Below are 16,256 nucleotides of genomic sequence, written 5' to 3'. Positions count from 1 at the left end.
GACGCGCGCGCGCTGGCGGCTCGGCGGCAGAGGTCGCGAGTGCGAGAGGCCCGGCCGACAGGTGGACACGCGGGCACCGCCAGCTCGGCGCAGAGTGAGGAAAGGGGGGAGGAGGGGCAGACACCCTGACAGCCGGGAGACGGGCTCGCGCTGGCGGCTCGGCGGGCGAGGTCGCGAGTGGGAGAGGCCCTGCCCGCAGGTGGACACGCGGGCACCCGCAGTTCGTCGACAGGGTGAGGGAAGGGGGGGAGGGGATAGAGCCCCGTCGGGCTCGTCGACCCGCGGCTGCTGTGGGCTCTGCGGCCGAGTTAGGGAAGGAGGGGGGGAGGGGCAGACTCCCTGCCAGGCGGGCGACGCTCGCGCGCTGGCGGCTCGGCGGCAGAGGTCGCGAGTGCGAGAGGCCCGGCCGACAGGTGGACGCGCCGTCACCGAGAGCTCGGCGGCACAGTGAGGGAAGGGGGGGAGGGGATAGAGCCCCGTCGGGCTCGTCGACCCGCGGCTCCTGGCGGCTCTGCGGCCGAGTTAGGGAAGCGGGGGGAGGGGCAGACAGCCTGACAGCCGGGCGACGGGCGCGCGCTGGCGGCTCGGCGGGCGAGGTCGCGAGTGGGAGAGACCCTGCCCGCAGGTGGACCCGCGGGCACCCGCAGCTCGTCGACAGGGTTAGGGAAGGGGGGGAGGGGATAGAGCCCCGTCGGGCTCGTCGACCCGCGGCTCCTGGCGGCTCTGCGGCCGAGTTAGGGAAGGGGGGGGAGGGGCAGACTCCCTGCCAGGCGGGCGACGCGCGCGCGCTGGCGGCTGGGCGCCATAGGTCGCGAGTGCGAGAGGCCCGGCCGACAGGTGGACACGCGGGCACCGCCAGCTCGGCGGCAGAGTGAGGGAAGGGGGGGGAGGGGCAGACACCCTGACAACCGGGCGACGGGCGCGTGCTGGCGGCTCGGCGGGCGAGGTCGCGAGTGGGAGAGGCCCGGCCGACAGCTGGACCCGCGGGCACCGCCAGCTCGGCGGCAGAGTGAGGGAAGGAGGGAGGAGGGGCGGAGTCCCTGCCAGGCGGGCGACGCGCGCGCGCTGGCGGCTCGGCGGCAGAGGTCGCGAGTGCGAGAGGCCCGGCCGACAGCTGGACCCGCGGGCACCGCCAGCTCGGCGGCAGAGTGAGGGAAGGAGGGAGGAGGGGCGGAGTCCCTGCCAGGCGGGCGACGCGCGCGCGCTGGCGGCTCGGCGGCAGAGGTCGCGAGTGCGAGAGGCCCGGCCGACAGGTGGACACGCGGGCACCGCCAGCTCGGTGGCAGAGTGAGGGAAGTGGGGGAGGGGCAGACAGCCTGACAACCGGGCGACGGGCGCGCGCTGGCGCCTCGGCTGGCGAGGTCGCGAGTGGGAGAGGCCCTGCCCGCAGGTGGACACGCGGGCACCCGCAGCTCGTCGAGAGTTAGGGAAGGGGGGGAGTTAGGGAAGGGGGGGAGGGGATAGAACCCCGTCGGGCTCGTCGACCCGCGGCTCCTGGCGGCTCTGCGGCCGAGTTAGGGGAGGAGGGGGGGAGGGGCAGACAGCCTGACAGCCGGGCGACGGGCGCGCGCTGCCGTCTCGGCGGGCGAGGTCGCGAGTGGGAGGGGCCCTGCCCGCAAGTGGACCCGCGGGCACCCGCAGCTCGTCGACAGGGTTAGGGAAGGGGGGGAGTTAGGGAAGGGGGGGAGGGGCTAGAACCCCGTCGGGCTCGTCGACCCGCGGCTCCAAGCGGCTCTGCGGCCGAGTTAGGGGAGGGGGGGTGGAGGGGCAGACAGCCTGACAGCCGGGCGACGGGCGCGCGCTGCCGGCTCGGCGGGCGAGGTCGCGAGTGGGACAGGCCCTGCCCGCAGGTGGACCCGCGGGCACCCGCAGCTCGTCGACAGGGTTAGGGAAGGGGGGGAGGGGATAGAGCCCCGTCGGGCTCGTCGACCCGCGGCTCCTGGCGGCTCTGCGGCCGAGTTAGGGAAGGGGGGGGAGGGGCAGACTCCCTGCCAGGCGGGCGACGCGCGCGCGCTGGCGGCTGGGCGCCATAGTTCGCGAGTGCGAGAGGCCCGGCCGACAGGTGGACACGCGGGCACCGCCAGCTCGGCGGCAGAGTGAGGGAAGGGGGGGAGGGGCAGACACCCTGACAACCGGGCGACGGGCGCGTGCTGGCGGCTCGGCGGGCGAGGTCGCGAGTGGGAGAGGCCCGGCCGACAGCTGGACCCGCGGGCACCGCCAGCTCGGCGACAGAGTGAGGGAAGGAGGGAGGAGGGGCGGAGTCCCTGCCAGGCGGGCGACGCGCGCGCGCTGGCGGCTCGGCGGCAGAGGTCGCGAGTGCGAGAGGCCCGGCCGACAGGTGGACACGCGGGCACCGCCAGCTCGGCGCAGAGTGAGGAAAGGGGGGAGGAGGGGCAGACACCCTGACAGCCGGGAGACGGGCTCGCGCTGGCGGCTCGGCGGGCGAGGTCGCGAGTGGGAGAGGCCCTGCCCGCAGGTGGACACGCGGGCACCCGCAGTTCGTCGACAGGGTGAGGGAAGGGGGGGAGGGGATAGAGCCCCGTCGGGCTCGTCGACCCGCGGCTGCTGTGGGCTCTGCGGCCGAGTTAGGGAAGGAGGGGGGGAGGGGCAGACTCCCTGCCAGGCGGGCGACGCTCGCGCGCTGGCGGCTCGGCGGCAGAGGTCGCGAGTGCGAGAGGCCCGGCCGACAGGTGGACGCGCCGTCACCGAGAGCTCGGCGGCACAGTGAGGGAAGGGGGGGAGGGGATAGAGCCCCGTCGGGCTCGTCGACCCGCGGCTCCTGGCGGCTCTGCGGCCGAGTTAGGGAAGCGGGGGGAGGGGCAGACAGCCTGACAGCCGGGCGACGGGCGCGCGCTGGCGGCTCGGCGGGCGAGGTCGCGAGTGGGAGAGACCCTGCCCGCAGGTGGACCCGCGGGCACCCGCAGCTCGTCGACAGGGTTAGGGAAGGGGGGGAGGGGATAGAGCCCCGTCGGGCTCGTCGACCCGCGGCTCCTGGCGGCTCTGCGGCCGAGTTAGGGAAGGGGGGGGAGGGGCAGACTCCCTGCCAGGCGGGCGACGCGCGCGCGCTGGCGGCTGGGCGCCATAGGTCGCGAGTGCGAGAGGCCCGGCCGACAGGTGGACACGCGGGCACCGCCAGCTCGGCGGCAGAGTGAGGGAAGGGGGGGGAGGGGCAGACACCCTGACAACCGGGCGACGGGCGCGTGCTGGCGGCTCGGCGGGCGAGGTCGCGAGTGGGAGAGGCCCGGCCGACAGCTGGACCCGCGGGCACCGCCAGCTCGGCGGCAGAGTGAGGGAAGGAGGGAGGAGGGGCGGAGTCCCTGCCAGGCGGGCGACGCGCGCGCGCTGGCGGCTCGGCGGCAGAGGTCGCGAGTGCGAGAGGCCCGGCCGACAGCTGGACCCGCGGGCACCGCCAGCTCGGCGGCAGAGTGAGGGAAGGAGGGAGGAGGGGCGGAGTCCCTGCCAGGCGGGCGACGCGCGCGCGCTGGCGGCTCGGCGGCAGAGGTCGCGAGTGCGAGAGGCCCGGCCGACAGGTGGACACGCGGGCACCGCCAGCTCGGTGGCAGAGTGAGGGAAGTGGGGGAGGGGCAGACAGCCTGACAACCGGGCGACGGGCGCGCGCTGGCGCCTCGGCTGGCGAGGTCGCGAGTGGGAGAGGCCCTGCCCGCAGGTGGACACGCGGGCACCCGCAGCTCGTCGAGAGTTAGGGAAGGGGGGGAGTTAGGGAAGGGGGGGAGGGGATAGAACCCCGTCGGGCTCGTCGACCCGCGGCTCCTGGCGGCTCTGCGGCCGAGTTAGGGGAGGAGGGGGGGAGGGGCAGACAGCCTGACAGCCGGGCGACGGGCGCGCGCTGCCGTCTCGGCGGGCGAGGTCGCGAGTGGGAGGGGCCCTGCCCGCAGGTGGACCCGCGGGCACCCGCAGCTCGTCGACAGGGTTAGGGAAGGGGGGGAGTTAGGGAAGGGGGGGAGGGGCTAGAACCCCGTCGGGCTCGTCGACCCGCGGCTCCAAGCGGCTCTGCGGCCGAGTTAGGGGAGGGGGGGGGAGGGGCAGACAGCCTGACAGCCGGGCGACGGGCGCGCGCTGCCGGCTCGGCGGGCGAGGTCGCGAGTGGGACAGGCCCTGCCCGCAGGTGGACCCGCGGGCACCCGCAGCTCGTCGACAGGGTTAGGGAAGGGGGGGAGGGGATAGAGCCCCGTCGGGCTCGTCGACCCGCGGCTCCTGGCGGCTCTGCGGCCGAGTTAGGGAAGGGGGGGGAGGGGCAGACTCCCTGCCAGGCGGGCGACGCGCGCGCGCTGGCGGCTGGGCGCCATAGTTCGCGAGTGCGAGAGGCCCGGCCGACAGGTGGACACGCGGGCACCGCCAGCTCGGCGGCAGAGTGAGGGAAGGGGGGGAGGGGCAGACACCCTGACAACCGGGCGACGGGCGCGTGCTGGCGGCTCGGCGGGCGATGTCGCGAGTGGGAGAGGCCCGGCCGACAGCTGGACCCGCGGGCACCGCCAGCTCGGCGACAGAGTGAGGGAAGGAGGGAGGAGGGGCGGAGTCCCTGCCAGGCGGGCGACGCGCGCGCGCTGGCGGCTCGGCGGCAGAGGTCGCGAGTGCGAGAGGCCCGGCCGACAGGTGGACACGCGGGCACCGCCAGCTCGGCGCAGAGTGAGGAAAGGGGGGAGGAGGGGCAGACACCCTGACAGCCGGGAGACGGGCTCGCGCTGGCGGCTCGGCGGGCGAGGTCGCGAGTGGGAGAGGCCCTGCCCGCAGGTGGACACGCGGGCACCCGCAGTTCGTCGACAGGGTGAGGGAAGGGGGGGAGGGGATAGAGCCCCGTCGGGCTCGTCGACCCGCGGCTGCTGTGGGCTCTGCGGCCGAGTTAGGGAAGGAGGGGGGGAGGGGCAGACTCCCTGCCAGGCGGGCGACGCTCGCGCGCTGGCGGCTCGGCGGCAGAGGTCGCGAGTGCGAGAGGCCCGGCCGACAGGTGGACGCGCCGTCACCGAGAGCTCGGCGGCACAGTGAGGGAAGGGGGGGAGGGGATAGAGCCCCGTCGGGCTCGTCGACCCGCGGCTCCTGGCGGCTCTGCGGCCGAGTTAGGGAAGCGGGGGGAGGGGCAGACAGCCTGACAGCCGGGCGACGGGCGCGCGCTGGCGGCTCGGCGGGCGAGGTCGCGAGTGGGAGAGACCCTGCGCGCAGGTGGACCCGCGGGCACCCGCAGCTCGTCGACAGGGTTAGGGAAGGGGGGGAGGGGATAGAGCCCCGTCGGGCTCGTCGACCCGCGGCTCCTGGCGGCTCTGCGGCCGAGTTAGGGAAGGGGGGGGAGGGGCAGACTCCCTGCCAGGCGGGCGACGCGCGCGCGCTGGCGGCTGGGCGCCATAGGTCGCGAGTGCGAGAGGCCCGGCCGACAGGCGGACACGCGGGCACCGCCAGCTCGGCGGCAGAGTGAGGGAAGGGGGGGGAGGGGCAGACACCCTAACAACCGGGCGACGGGCGCGTGCTGGCGGCTCGGCGGGCGAGGTCGCGAGTGGGAGAGGCCCGGCCGACAGCTGGACCCGCGGGCACCGCCAGCTCGGCGGCAGAGTGAGGGAAGGAGGGAGGAGGGGCGGAGTCCCTGCCAGGCGGGCGACGCGCGCGCGCTGGCGGCTCGGCGGCAGAGGTCGCGAGTGCGAGAGGCCCGGCCGACAGCTGGACCCGCGGGCACCGCCAGCTCGGCGGCAGAGTGAGGGAAGGAGGGAGGAGGGGCGGAGTCCCTGCCAGGCGGGCGACGCGCGCGCGCTGGCGGCTCGGCGGCAGAGGTCGCGAGTGCGAGAGGCCCGGCCGACAGGTGGACACGCGGGCACCGCCAGCTCGGTGGCAGAGTGAGGGAAGTGGGGGAGGGGCAGACAGCCTGACAACCGGGCGACGGGCGCGCGCTGGCGCCTCGGCTGGCGAGGTCGCGAGTGGGAGAGGCCCTGCCCGCAGGTGGACACGCGGGCACCCGCAGCTCGTCGAGAGTTAGGGAAGGGGGGGAGTTAGGGAAGGGGGGGAGGGGATAGAACCCCGTCGGGCTCGTCGACCCGCGGCTCCTGGCGGCTCTGCGGCCGAGTTAGGGGAGGAGGGGGGGAGGGGCAGACAGCCTGACAGCCGGGCGACGGGCGCGCGCTGCCGTCTCGGCGGGCGAGGTCGCGAGTGGGAGGGGCCCTGCCCGCAGGTGGACCCGCGGGCACCCGCAGCTCGTCGACAGGGTTAGGGAAGGGGGGGAGTTAGGGAAGGGGGGGAGGGGCTAGAACCCCGTCGGGCTCGTCGACCCGCGGCTCCAAGCGGCTCTGCGGCCGAGTTAGGGGAGGGGGGGGGGAGGGGCAGACAGCCTGACAGCCGGGCGACGGGCGCGCGCTGCCGGCTCGGCGGGCGAGGTCGCGAGTGGGACAGGCCCTGCCCGCAGGTGGACCCGCGGGCACCCGCAGCTCGTCGACAGGGTTAGGGAAGGGGGGGAGGGGATAGAGCCCCGTCGGGCTCGTCGACCCGCGGCTCCTGGCGGCTCTGCGGCCGAGTTAGGGAAGGGGGGGGAGGGGCAGACTCCCTGCCAGGCGGGCGACGCGCGCGCGCTGGCGGCTGGGCGCCATAGTTCGCGAGTGCGAGAGGCCCGGCCGACAGGTGGACACGCGGGCACCGCCAGCTCGGCGGCAGAGTGAGGGAAGGGGGGGAGGGGCAGACACCCTGACAACCGGGCGACGGGCGCGTGCTGGCGGCTCGGCGGGCGAGGTCGCGAGTGGGAGAGGCCCGGCCGACAGCTGGACCCGCGGGCACCGCCAGCTCGGCGACAGAGTGAGGGAAGGAGGGAGGAGGGGCGGAGTCCCTGCCAGGCGGGCGACGCGCGCGCGCTGGCGGCTCGGCGGCAGAGGTCGCGAGTGCGAGAGGCCCGGCCGACAGGTGGACACGCGGGCACCGCCAGCTCGGCGCAGAGTGAGGAAAGGGGGGAGGAGGGGCAGACACCCTGACAGCCGGGAGACGGGCTCGCGCTGGCGGCTCGGCGGGCGAGGTCGCGAGTGGGAGAGGCCCTGCCCGCAGGTGGACACGCGGGCACCCGCAGTTCGTCGACAGGGTGAGGGAAGGGGGGGAGGGGATAGAGCCCCGTCGGGCTCGTCGACCCGCGGCTGCTGTGGGCTCTGCGGCCGAGTTAGGGAAGGAGGGGGGGAGGGGCAGACTCCCTGCCAGGCGGGCGACGCTCGCGCGCTGGCGGCTCGGCGGCAGAGGTCGCGAGTGCGAGAGGCCCGGCCGACAGGTGGACGCGCCGTCACCGAGAGCTCGGCGGCACAGTGAGGGAAGGGGGGGAGGGGATAGAGCCCCGTCGGGCTCGTCGACCCGCGGCTCCTGGCGGCTCTGCGGCCGAGTTAGGGAAGCGGGGGGAGGGGCAGACAGCCTGACAGCCGGGCGACGGGCGCGCGCTGGCGGCTCGGCGGGCGAGGTCGCGAGTGGGAGAGACCCTGCCCGCAGGTGGACCCGCGGGCACCCGCAGCTCGTCGACAGGGTTAGGGAAGGGGGGGAGGGGATAGAGCCCCGTCGGGCTCGTCGACCCGCGGCTCCTGGCGGCTCTGCGGCCGAGTTAGGGAAGGGGGGGGAGGGGCAGACTCCCTGCCAGGCGGGCGACGCGCGCGCGCTGGCGGCTGGGCGCCATAGGTCGCGAGTGCGAGAGGCCCGGCCGACAGGTGGACACGCGGGCACCGCCAGCTCGGCGGCAGAGTGAGGGAAGGGGGGGGAGGGGCAGACACCCTGACAACCGGGCGACGGGCGCGTGCTGGCGGCTCGGCGGGCGAGGTCGCGAGTGGGAGAGGCCCGGCCGACAGCTGGACCCGCGGGCACCGCCAGCTCGGCGGCAGAGTGAGGGAAGGAGGGAGGAGGGGCGGAGTCCCTGCCAGGCGGGCGACGCGCGCGCGCTGGCGGCTCGGCGGCAGAGGTCGCGAGTGCGAGAGGCCCGGCCGACAGCTGGACCCGCGGGCACCGCCAGCTCGGCGGCAGAGTGAGGGAAGGAGGGAGGAGGGGCGGAGTCCCTGCCAGGCGGGCGACGCGCGCGCGCTGGCGGCTCGGCGGCAGAGGTCGCGAGTGCGAGAGGCCCGGCCGACAGGTGGACACGCGGGCACCGCCAGCTCGGTGGCAGAGTGAGGGAAGTGGGGGAGGGGCAGACAGCCTGACAACCGGGCGACGGGCGCGCGCTGGCGCCTCGGCTGGCGAGGTCGCGAGTGGGAGAGGCCCTGCCCGCAGGTGGACACGCGGGCACCCGCAGCTCGTCGAGAGTTAGGGAAGGGGGGGAGTTAGGGAAGGGGGGGAGGGGATAGAACCCCGTCGGGCTCGTCGACCCGCGGCTCCTGGCGGCTCTGCGGCCGAGTTAGGGGAGGGGGGGGGGAGGGGCAGACAGCCTGACAGCCGGGCGACGGGCGCGCGCTGCCGTCTCGGCGGGCGAGGTCGCGAGTGGGAGGGGCCCTGCCCGCAGGTGGACCCGCGGGCACCCGCAGCTCGTCGACAGGGTTAGGGAAGGGGGGGAGTTAGGGAAGGGGGGGAGGGGCTAGAACCCCGTCGGGCTCGTCGACCCGCGGCTCCAAGCGGCTCTGCGGCCGAGTTAGGGGAGGGGGGGGGAGGGGCAGACAGCCTGACAGCCGGGCGACGGGCGCGCGCTGCCGGCTCGGCGGGCGAGGTCGCGAGTGGGACAGGCCCTGCCCGCAGGTGGACCCGCGGGCACCCGCAGCTCGTCAACAGGGTTAGGGAAGGGGGGGAGGGGATAGAGCCCCGTCGGGCTCGTCGACCCGCGGCTCCTGGCGGCTCTGCGGCCGAGTTAGGGAAGGGGGGGGAGGGGCAGACTCCCTGCCAGGCGGGCGACGCGCGCGCGCTGGCGGCTGGGCGCCATAGTTCGCGAGTGCGAGAGGCCCGGCCGACAGGTGGACACGCGGGCACCGCCAGCTCGGCGGCAGAGTGAGGGAAGGGGGGGAGGGGCAGACACCCTGACAACCGGGCGACGGGCGCGTGCTGGCGGCTCGGCGGGCGAGGTCGCGAGTGGGAGAGGCCCGGCCGACAGCTGGACCCGCGGGCACCGCCAGCTCGGCGACAGAGTGAGGGAAGGAGGGAGGAGGGGCGGAGTCCCTGCCAGGCGGGCGACGCGCGCGCGCTGGCGGCTCGGCGGCAGAGGTCGCGAGTGCGAGAGGCCCGGCCGACAGGTGGACACGCGGGCACCGCCAGCTCGGCGCAGAGTGAGGAAAGGGGGGAGGAGGGGCAGACACCCTGACAGCCGGGAGACGGGCTCGCGCTGGCGGCTCGGCGGGCGAGGTCGCGAGTGGGAGAGGCCCTGCCCGCAGGTGGACACGCGGGCACCCGCAGTTCGTCGACAGGGTGAGGGAAGGGGGGGAGGGGATAGAGCCCCGTCGGGCTCGTCGACCCGCGGCTGCTGTGGGCTCTGCGGCCGAGTTAGGGAAGGAGGGGGGAAGGGGCAGACTCCCTGCCAGGCGGGCGACGCTCGCGCGCTGGCGGCTCGGCGGCAGAGGTCGCGAGTGCGAGAGGCCCGGCCGACAGGTGGACGCGCCGTCACCGAGAGCTCGGCGGCACAGTGAGGGAAGGGGGGGAGGGGATAGAGCCCCGTCGGGCTCGTCGACCCGCGGCTCCTGGCGGCTCTGCGGCCGAGTTAGGGAAGCGGGGGGAGGGGCAGACAGCCTGACAGCCGGGCGACGGGCGCGCGCTGGCGGCTCGGCGGGCGAGGTCGCGAGTGGGAGAGACCCTGCCCGCAGGTGGACCCGCGGGCACCCGCAGCTCGTCGACAGGGTTAGGGAAGGGGGGGAGGGGATAGAGCCCCGTCGGGCTCGTCGACCCGCGGCTCCTGGCGGCTCTGCGGCCGAGTTAGGGAAGGGGGGGGAGGGGCAGACTCCCTGCCAGGCGGGCGACGCGCGCGCGCTGGCGGCTGGGCGCCATAGGTCGCGAGTGCGAGAGGCCCGGCCGACAGGTGGACACGCGGGCACCGCCAGCTCGGCGGCAGAGTGAGGGAAGGGGGGGAGGGGCAGACACCCTGACAACCGGGCGACGGGCGCGTGCTGGCGGCTCGGCGGGCGAGGTCGCGAGTGGGAGAGGCCCGGCCGACAGCTGGACCCGCGGGCACCGCCAGCTCGGCGGCAGAGTGAGGGAAGGAGGGAGGAGGGGCGGAGTCCCTGCCAGGCGGGCGACGCGCGCGCGCTGGCGGCTCGGCGGCAGAGGTCGCGAGTGCGAGAGGCCCGGCCGACAGCTGGACCCGCGGGCACCGCCAGCTCGGCGGCAGAGTGAGGGAAGGAGGGAGGAGGGGCGGAGTCCCTGCCAGGCGGGCGACGCGCGCGCGCTGGCGGCTCGGCGGCAGAGGTCGCGAGTGCGAGAGGCCCGGCCGACAGCTGGACCCGCGGGCACCGCCAGCTCGGCGGCAGAGTGAGGGAAGGAGGGAGGAGGGGCGGAGTCCCTGCCAGGCGGGCGACGCGCGCGCGCTGGCGGCTCGGCGGCAGAGGTCGCGAGTGCGAGAGGCCCGGCCGACAGGTGGACGCGCCGTCACCGAGAGCTCGGCGGCACAGTGAGGGAAGGGGGGGAGGGGATAGAGCCCCGTCGGGCTCGTCGACCCGCGGCTCCTGGCGGCTCTGCGGCCGAGTTAGGGAAGCGGGGGGAGGGGCAGACAGCCTGACAGCCGGGCGACGGGCGCGCGCTGGCGGCTCGGCGGGCGAGGTCGCGAGTGGGAGAGACCCTGCCCGCAGGTGGACCCGCGGGCACCCGCAGCTCGTCGACAGGGTTAGGGAATGGGGGGAGGGGATAGAGCCCCGTCGGGCTCGTCGACCCGCGGCTCCTGGCGGCTCTGCGGCCGAGTTAGGGAAGGGGGGGGAGGGGCAGACAGCCTGACAGCCGGGCGACGGGCGCGCGCTGCCGGCTCGGTGGGCGAGGTCGCGAGTGGGACAGGCCCTGCCCTCAGGTGGACCCGCGGGCACCCGCAGCTCGTCGACAGGGTTAGGGAAGGGGGGGAGGGGATAGAGCCCCGTCGGGCTCGTCGACCCGCGGCTCCTGGCGGCTCTGCGGCCGAGTTAGGGAAGGGGGGGGAGGGGCAGACTCCCTGCCAGGCGGGCGACGCGCGCGCGCTGGCGGCTGGGCGCCATAGGTCGCGAGTGCGAGAGGCCCGGCCGACAGGTGGACACGCGGGCACCGCCAGCTCGGCGGCAGAGTGAGGGAAGGGGGGGGAGGGGCAGACACCCTGACAACCGGGCGACGGGCGCGTGCTGGCGGCTCGGCGGGCGAGGTCGCGAGTGGGAGAGGCCCGGCCGACAGCTGGACCCGCGGGCACCGCCAGCTCGGCGGCAGAGTGAGGGAAGGAGGGAGGAGGGGCGGAGTCCCTGCCAGGCGGGCGACGCGCGCGCGCTGGCGGCTCGGCGGCAGAGGTCGCGAGTGCGAGAGGCCCGGCCGACAGCTGGACCCGCGGGCACCGCCAGCTCGGCGGCAGAGTGAGGGAAGGAGGGAGGAGGGGCGGAGTCCCTGCCAGGCGGGCGACGCGCGCGCGCTGGCGGCTCGGCGGCAGAGGTCGCGAGTGCGAGAGGCCCGGCCGACAGGTGGACACGCGGGCACCGCCAGCTCGGTGGCAGAGTGAGGGAAGTGGGGGAGGGGCAGACAGCCTGACAACCGGGCGACGGGCGCGCGCTGGCGCCTCGGCTGGCGAGGTCGCGAGTGGGAGAGGCCCTGCCCGCAGGTGGACACGCGGGCACCCGCAGCTCGTCGAGAGTTAGGGAAGGGGGGGAGTTAGGGAAGGGGGGGAGGGGATAGAACCCCGTCGGGCTCGTCGACCCGCGGCTCCTGGCGGCTCTGCGGCCGAGTAAGGGGAGGAGGGGGGGAGGGGCAGACAGCCTGACAGCCGGGCGACGGGCGCGCGCTGCCGTCTCGGCGGGCGAGGTCGCGAGTGGGAGGGGCCCTGCCCGCAGGTGGACCCGCGGGCACCCGCAGCTCGTCGACAGGGTTAGGGAAGGGGGGGAGTTAGGGAAGGGGGGGAGGGGCTAGAACCCCGTCGGGCTCGTCGACCCGCGGCTCCAAGCGGCTCTGCGGCCGAGTTAGGGGAGGGGGGGGAGGGGCAGACAGCCTGACAGCCGGGCGACGGGCGCGCGCTGCCGGCTCGGCGGGCGAGGTCGCGAGTGGGACAGGCCCTGCCCGCAGGTGGACCCGCGGGCACCCGCAGCTCGTCGACAGGGTTAGGGAAGGGGGGGAGGGGATAGAGCCCCGTCGGGCTCGTCGACCCGCGGCTCCTGGCGGCTCTGCGGCCGAGTTAGGGAAGGGGGGGGAGGGGCAGACTCCCTGCCAGGCGGGCGACGCGCGCGCGCTGGCGGCTGGGCGCCATAGTTCGCGAGTGCGAGAGGCCCGGCCGACAGGTGGACACGCGGGCACCGCCAGCTCGGCGGCAGAGTGAGGGAAGGGGGGGAGGGGCAGACACCCTGACAACCGGGCGACGGGCGCGTGCTGGCGGCTCGGCGGGCGAGGTCGCGAGTGGGAGAGGCCCGGCCGACAGCTGGACCCGCGGGCACCGCCAGCTCGGCGACAGAGTGAGGGAAGGAGGGAGGAGGGGCGGAGTCCCTGCCAGGCGGGCGACGCGCGCGCGCTGGCGGCTCGGCGGCAGAGGTCGCGAGTGCGAGAGGCCCGGCCGACAGGTGGACACGCGGGCACCGCCAGCTCGGCGCAGAGTGAGGAAAGGGGGGAGGAGGGGCAGACACCCTGACAGCCGGGAGACGGGCTCGCGCTGGCGGCTCGGCGGGCGAGGTCGCGAGTGGGAGAGGCCCTGCCCGCAGGTGGACACGCGGGCACCCGCAGTTCGTCGACAGGGTGAGGGAAGGGGGGGAGGGGATAGAGCCCCGTCGGGCTCGTCGACCCGCGGCTGCTGTGGGCTCTGCGGCCGAGTTAGGGAAGGAGGGGGGGAGGGGCAGACTCCCTGCCAGGCGGGCGACGCTCGCGCGCTGGCGGCTCGGCGGCAGAGGTCGCGAGTGCGAGAGGCCCGGCCGACAGGTGGACGCGCCGTCACCGAGAGCTCGGCGGCACAGTGAGGGAAGGGGGGGAGGGGATAGAGCCCCGTCGGGCTCGTCGACCCGCGGCTCCTGGCGGCTCTGCGGCCGAGTTAGGGAAGCGGGGGGAGGGGCAGACAGCCTGACAGCCGGGCGACGGGCGCGCGCTGGCGGCTCGGCGGGCGAGGTCGCGAGTGGGAGAGACCCTGCCCGCAGGTGGACCCGCGGGCACCCGCAGCTCGTCGACAGGGTTAGGGAAGGGGGGGAGGGGATAGAGCCCCGTCGGGCTCGTCGACCCGCGGCTCCTGGCGGCTCTGCGGCCGAGTTAGGGAAGGGGGGGGAGGGGCAGACTCCCTGCCAGGCGGGCGACGCGCGCGCGCTGGTGGCTGGGCGCCATAGGTCGCGAGTGCGAGAGGCCCGGCCGACAGGTGGACACGCGGGCACCGCCAGCTCGGCGGCAGAGTGAGGGAAGGGGGGGAGGGGCAGACACCCTGACAACCGGGCGACGGGCGCGTGCTGGCGGCTCGGCGGGCGAGGTCGCGAGTGGGAGAGGCCCGGCCGACAGCTGGACCCGCGGGCACCGCCAGCTCGGCGGCAGAGTGAGGGAAGGAGGGAGGAGGGGCGGAGTCCCTGCCAGGCGGGCGACGCGCGCGCGCTGGCGGCTCGGCGGCAGAGGTCGCGAGTGCGAGAGGCCCGGCCGACAGCTGGACCCGCGGGCACCGCCAGCTCGGCGGCAGAGTGAGGGAAGGAGGGAGGAGGGGCGGAGTCCCTGCCAGGCGGGCGACGCGCGCGCGCTGGCGGCTCGGCGGCAGAGGTCGCGAGTGCGAGAGGCCCGGCCGACAGCTGGACCCGCGGGCACCGCCAGCTCGGCGGCAGAGTGAGGGAAGGAGGGAGGAGGGGCGGAGTCCCTGCCAGGCGGGCGACGCGCGCGCGCTGGCGGCTCGGCGGCAGAGGTCGCGAGTGCGAGAGGCCCGGCCGACAGGTGGACGCGCCGTCACCGAGAGCTCGGCGGCACAGTGAGGGAAGGGGGGGAGGGGATAGAGCCCCGTCGGGCTCGTCGACCCGCGGCTCCTGGCGGCTCTGCGGCCGAGTTAGGGAAGCGGGGGGAGGGGCAGACAGCCTGACAGCCGGGCGACGGGCGCGCGCTGGCGGCTCGGCGGGCGAGGTCGCGAGTGGGAGAGACCCTGCCCGCAGGTGGACCCGCGGGCACCCGCAGCTCGTCGACAGGGTTAGGGAAGGGGGGGAGGGGATAGAGCCCCGTCGGGCTCGTCAACCCGCGGCTCCTGGCGGCTCTGCGGCCGAGTTAGGGAAGGGGGGGGAGGGGCAGACTCCCTGCCAGGCGGGCGACGCGCGCGCGCTGGCGGCTGGGCGCCATAGGTCGCGAGTGCGAGAGGCCCGGCCGACAGGTGGACACGCGGGCACCGCCAGCTCGGCGGCAGAGTGAGGGAAGGGGGGGGAGGGGCAGACACCCTGACAACCGGGCGACGGGCGCGTGCTGGCGGCTCGGCGGGCGAGGTCGCGAGTGGGAGAGGCCCGGCCGACAGCTGGACCGGCGGGCACCGCCAGCTCGGCGGCAGAGTGAGGGAAGGAGGGAGGAGGGGCCGAGTCCCTGCCAGGCGGGCGACGCGCGCGCGCTGGCGGCTCGGCGGCAGAGGTCGCGAGTGCGAGAGGCCCGGCCGACAGCTGGACCCGCGGGCACCGCCAGCTCGGCGGCAGAGTGAGGGAAGGAGGGAGGAGGGGCGGAGTCCCTGCCAGGCGGGCGACGCGCGCGCGCTGGCGGCTCGGCGGCAGAGGTCGCGAGTGCGAGAGGCCCGGCCGACAGGTGGACACGCGGGCACCGCCAGCTCGGTGGCAGAGTGAGGGAAGTGGGGGAGGGGCAGACAGCCTGACAACCGGGCGACGGGCGCGCGCTGGCGCCTCGGCTGGCGAGGTCGCGAGTGGGAGAGGCCCTGCCCGCAGGTGGACACGCGGGCACCCGCAGCTCGTCGAGAGTTAGGGAAGGGGGGGAGTTAGGGAAGGGGGGGAGGGGATAGAACCCCGTCGGGCTCGTCGACCCGCGGCTCCAAGCGGCTCTGCGGCCGAGTTAGGGGGGGGGGGGGGAGGGGCAGACAGCCTGACAGCCGGGCGACGGGCGCGCGCTGCCGGCTCGGCGGGCGAGGTCGCGAGTGGGAGAGGCCCTGCCCGCAGGTGGACCCGCGGGCACCCGCAGCTCGTCGACAGGGTTAGGGAAGGGGGGGAGGGGATAGAGCCCCGTCGGGCTCGTCGACCCGCGGCTCCTGGCGGCTCTGCGGCCGAGTTAGGGAAGGGGGGGGAGGGGCAGACTCCCTGCCAGGCGGGCGACGCGCGCGCGCTGGCGGCTGGGCGCCATAGTTCGCGAGTGCGAGAGGCCCGGCCGACAGGTGGACACGCGGGCACCGCCAGCTCGGCGGCAGAGTGAGGGAAGGGGGGGAGGGGCAGACACCCTGACAACCGGGCGACGGGCGCGTGCTGGCGGCTCGGCGGGCGAGGTCGCGAGTGGGAGAGGCCCGGCCGACAGCTGGACCCGCGGGCACCGCCAGCTCGGCGACAGAGTGAGGGAAGGAGGGAGGAGGGGCGGAGTCCCTGCCAGGCGGGCGACGCGCGCGCGCTGGCGGCTCGGCGGCAGAGGTCGCGAGTGCGAGAGGCCCGGCCGACAGGTGGACACGCGGGCACCGCCAGCTCGGCGCATAGTGAGGAAAGGGGGGAGGAGGGGCAGACACCCTGACAGCCGGGAGACGGGCTCGCGCTGGCGGCTCGGCGGGCGAGGTCGCGAGTGGGAGAGGCCCTGCCCGCAGGTGGACACGCGGGCACCCGCAGTTCGTCGACAGGGTGAGGGAAGGGGGGGAGGGGATAGAGCCCCGTCGGGCTCGTCGACCCGCGGCTGCTGTGGGCTCTGCGGCCGAGTTAGGGAAGGAGGGGGGGAGGGGCAGACTCCCTGCCAGGCGGGCGACGCTCGCGCGCTGGCGGCTCGGCGGCAGAGGTCGCGAGTGCGAGAGGCCCGGCCGACAGGTGGACGCGCCGTCACCGAGAGCTCGGCGGCACAGTGAGGGAAGGGGGGGAGGGGATAGAACCCCGTCGGGCTCGTCGACCCGCGGCTCCTGGCGGCTCTGCGGCCGAGTTAGGGGAGGAGGGGGGGAGGGGCAGACAGCCTGACAGCTGGGCGACGGGCGCGCGCTGCCGTCTCGGCGGGCGAGGTCGCGAGTGGGAGGGGCCCTGCCCGCAGGTGGACCCGCGGGCACCCGCAGCTCGTCGACAGGG

Source organism: Giraffa tippelskirchi, chromosome 14, assembly GCF_054371585.1.
Source record: "Giraffa tippelskirchi isolate mGirTip1 chromosome 14, T2T-mGirTip1v1.2.pri, whole genome shotgun sequence".
Taxonomy (NCBI): domain Eukaryota; kingdom Metazoa; phylum Chordata; class Mammalia; order Artiodactyla; family Giraffidae; genus Giraffa; species Giraffa tippelskirchi.
Note: the sequence above shows the minus strand (reverse complement) of the source record.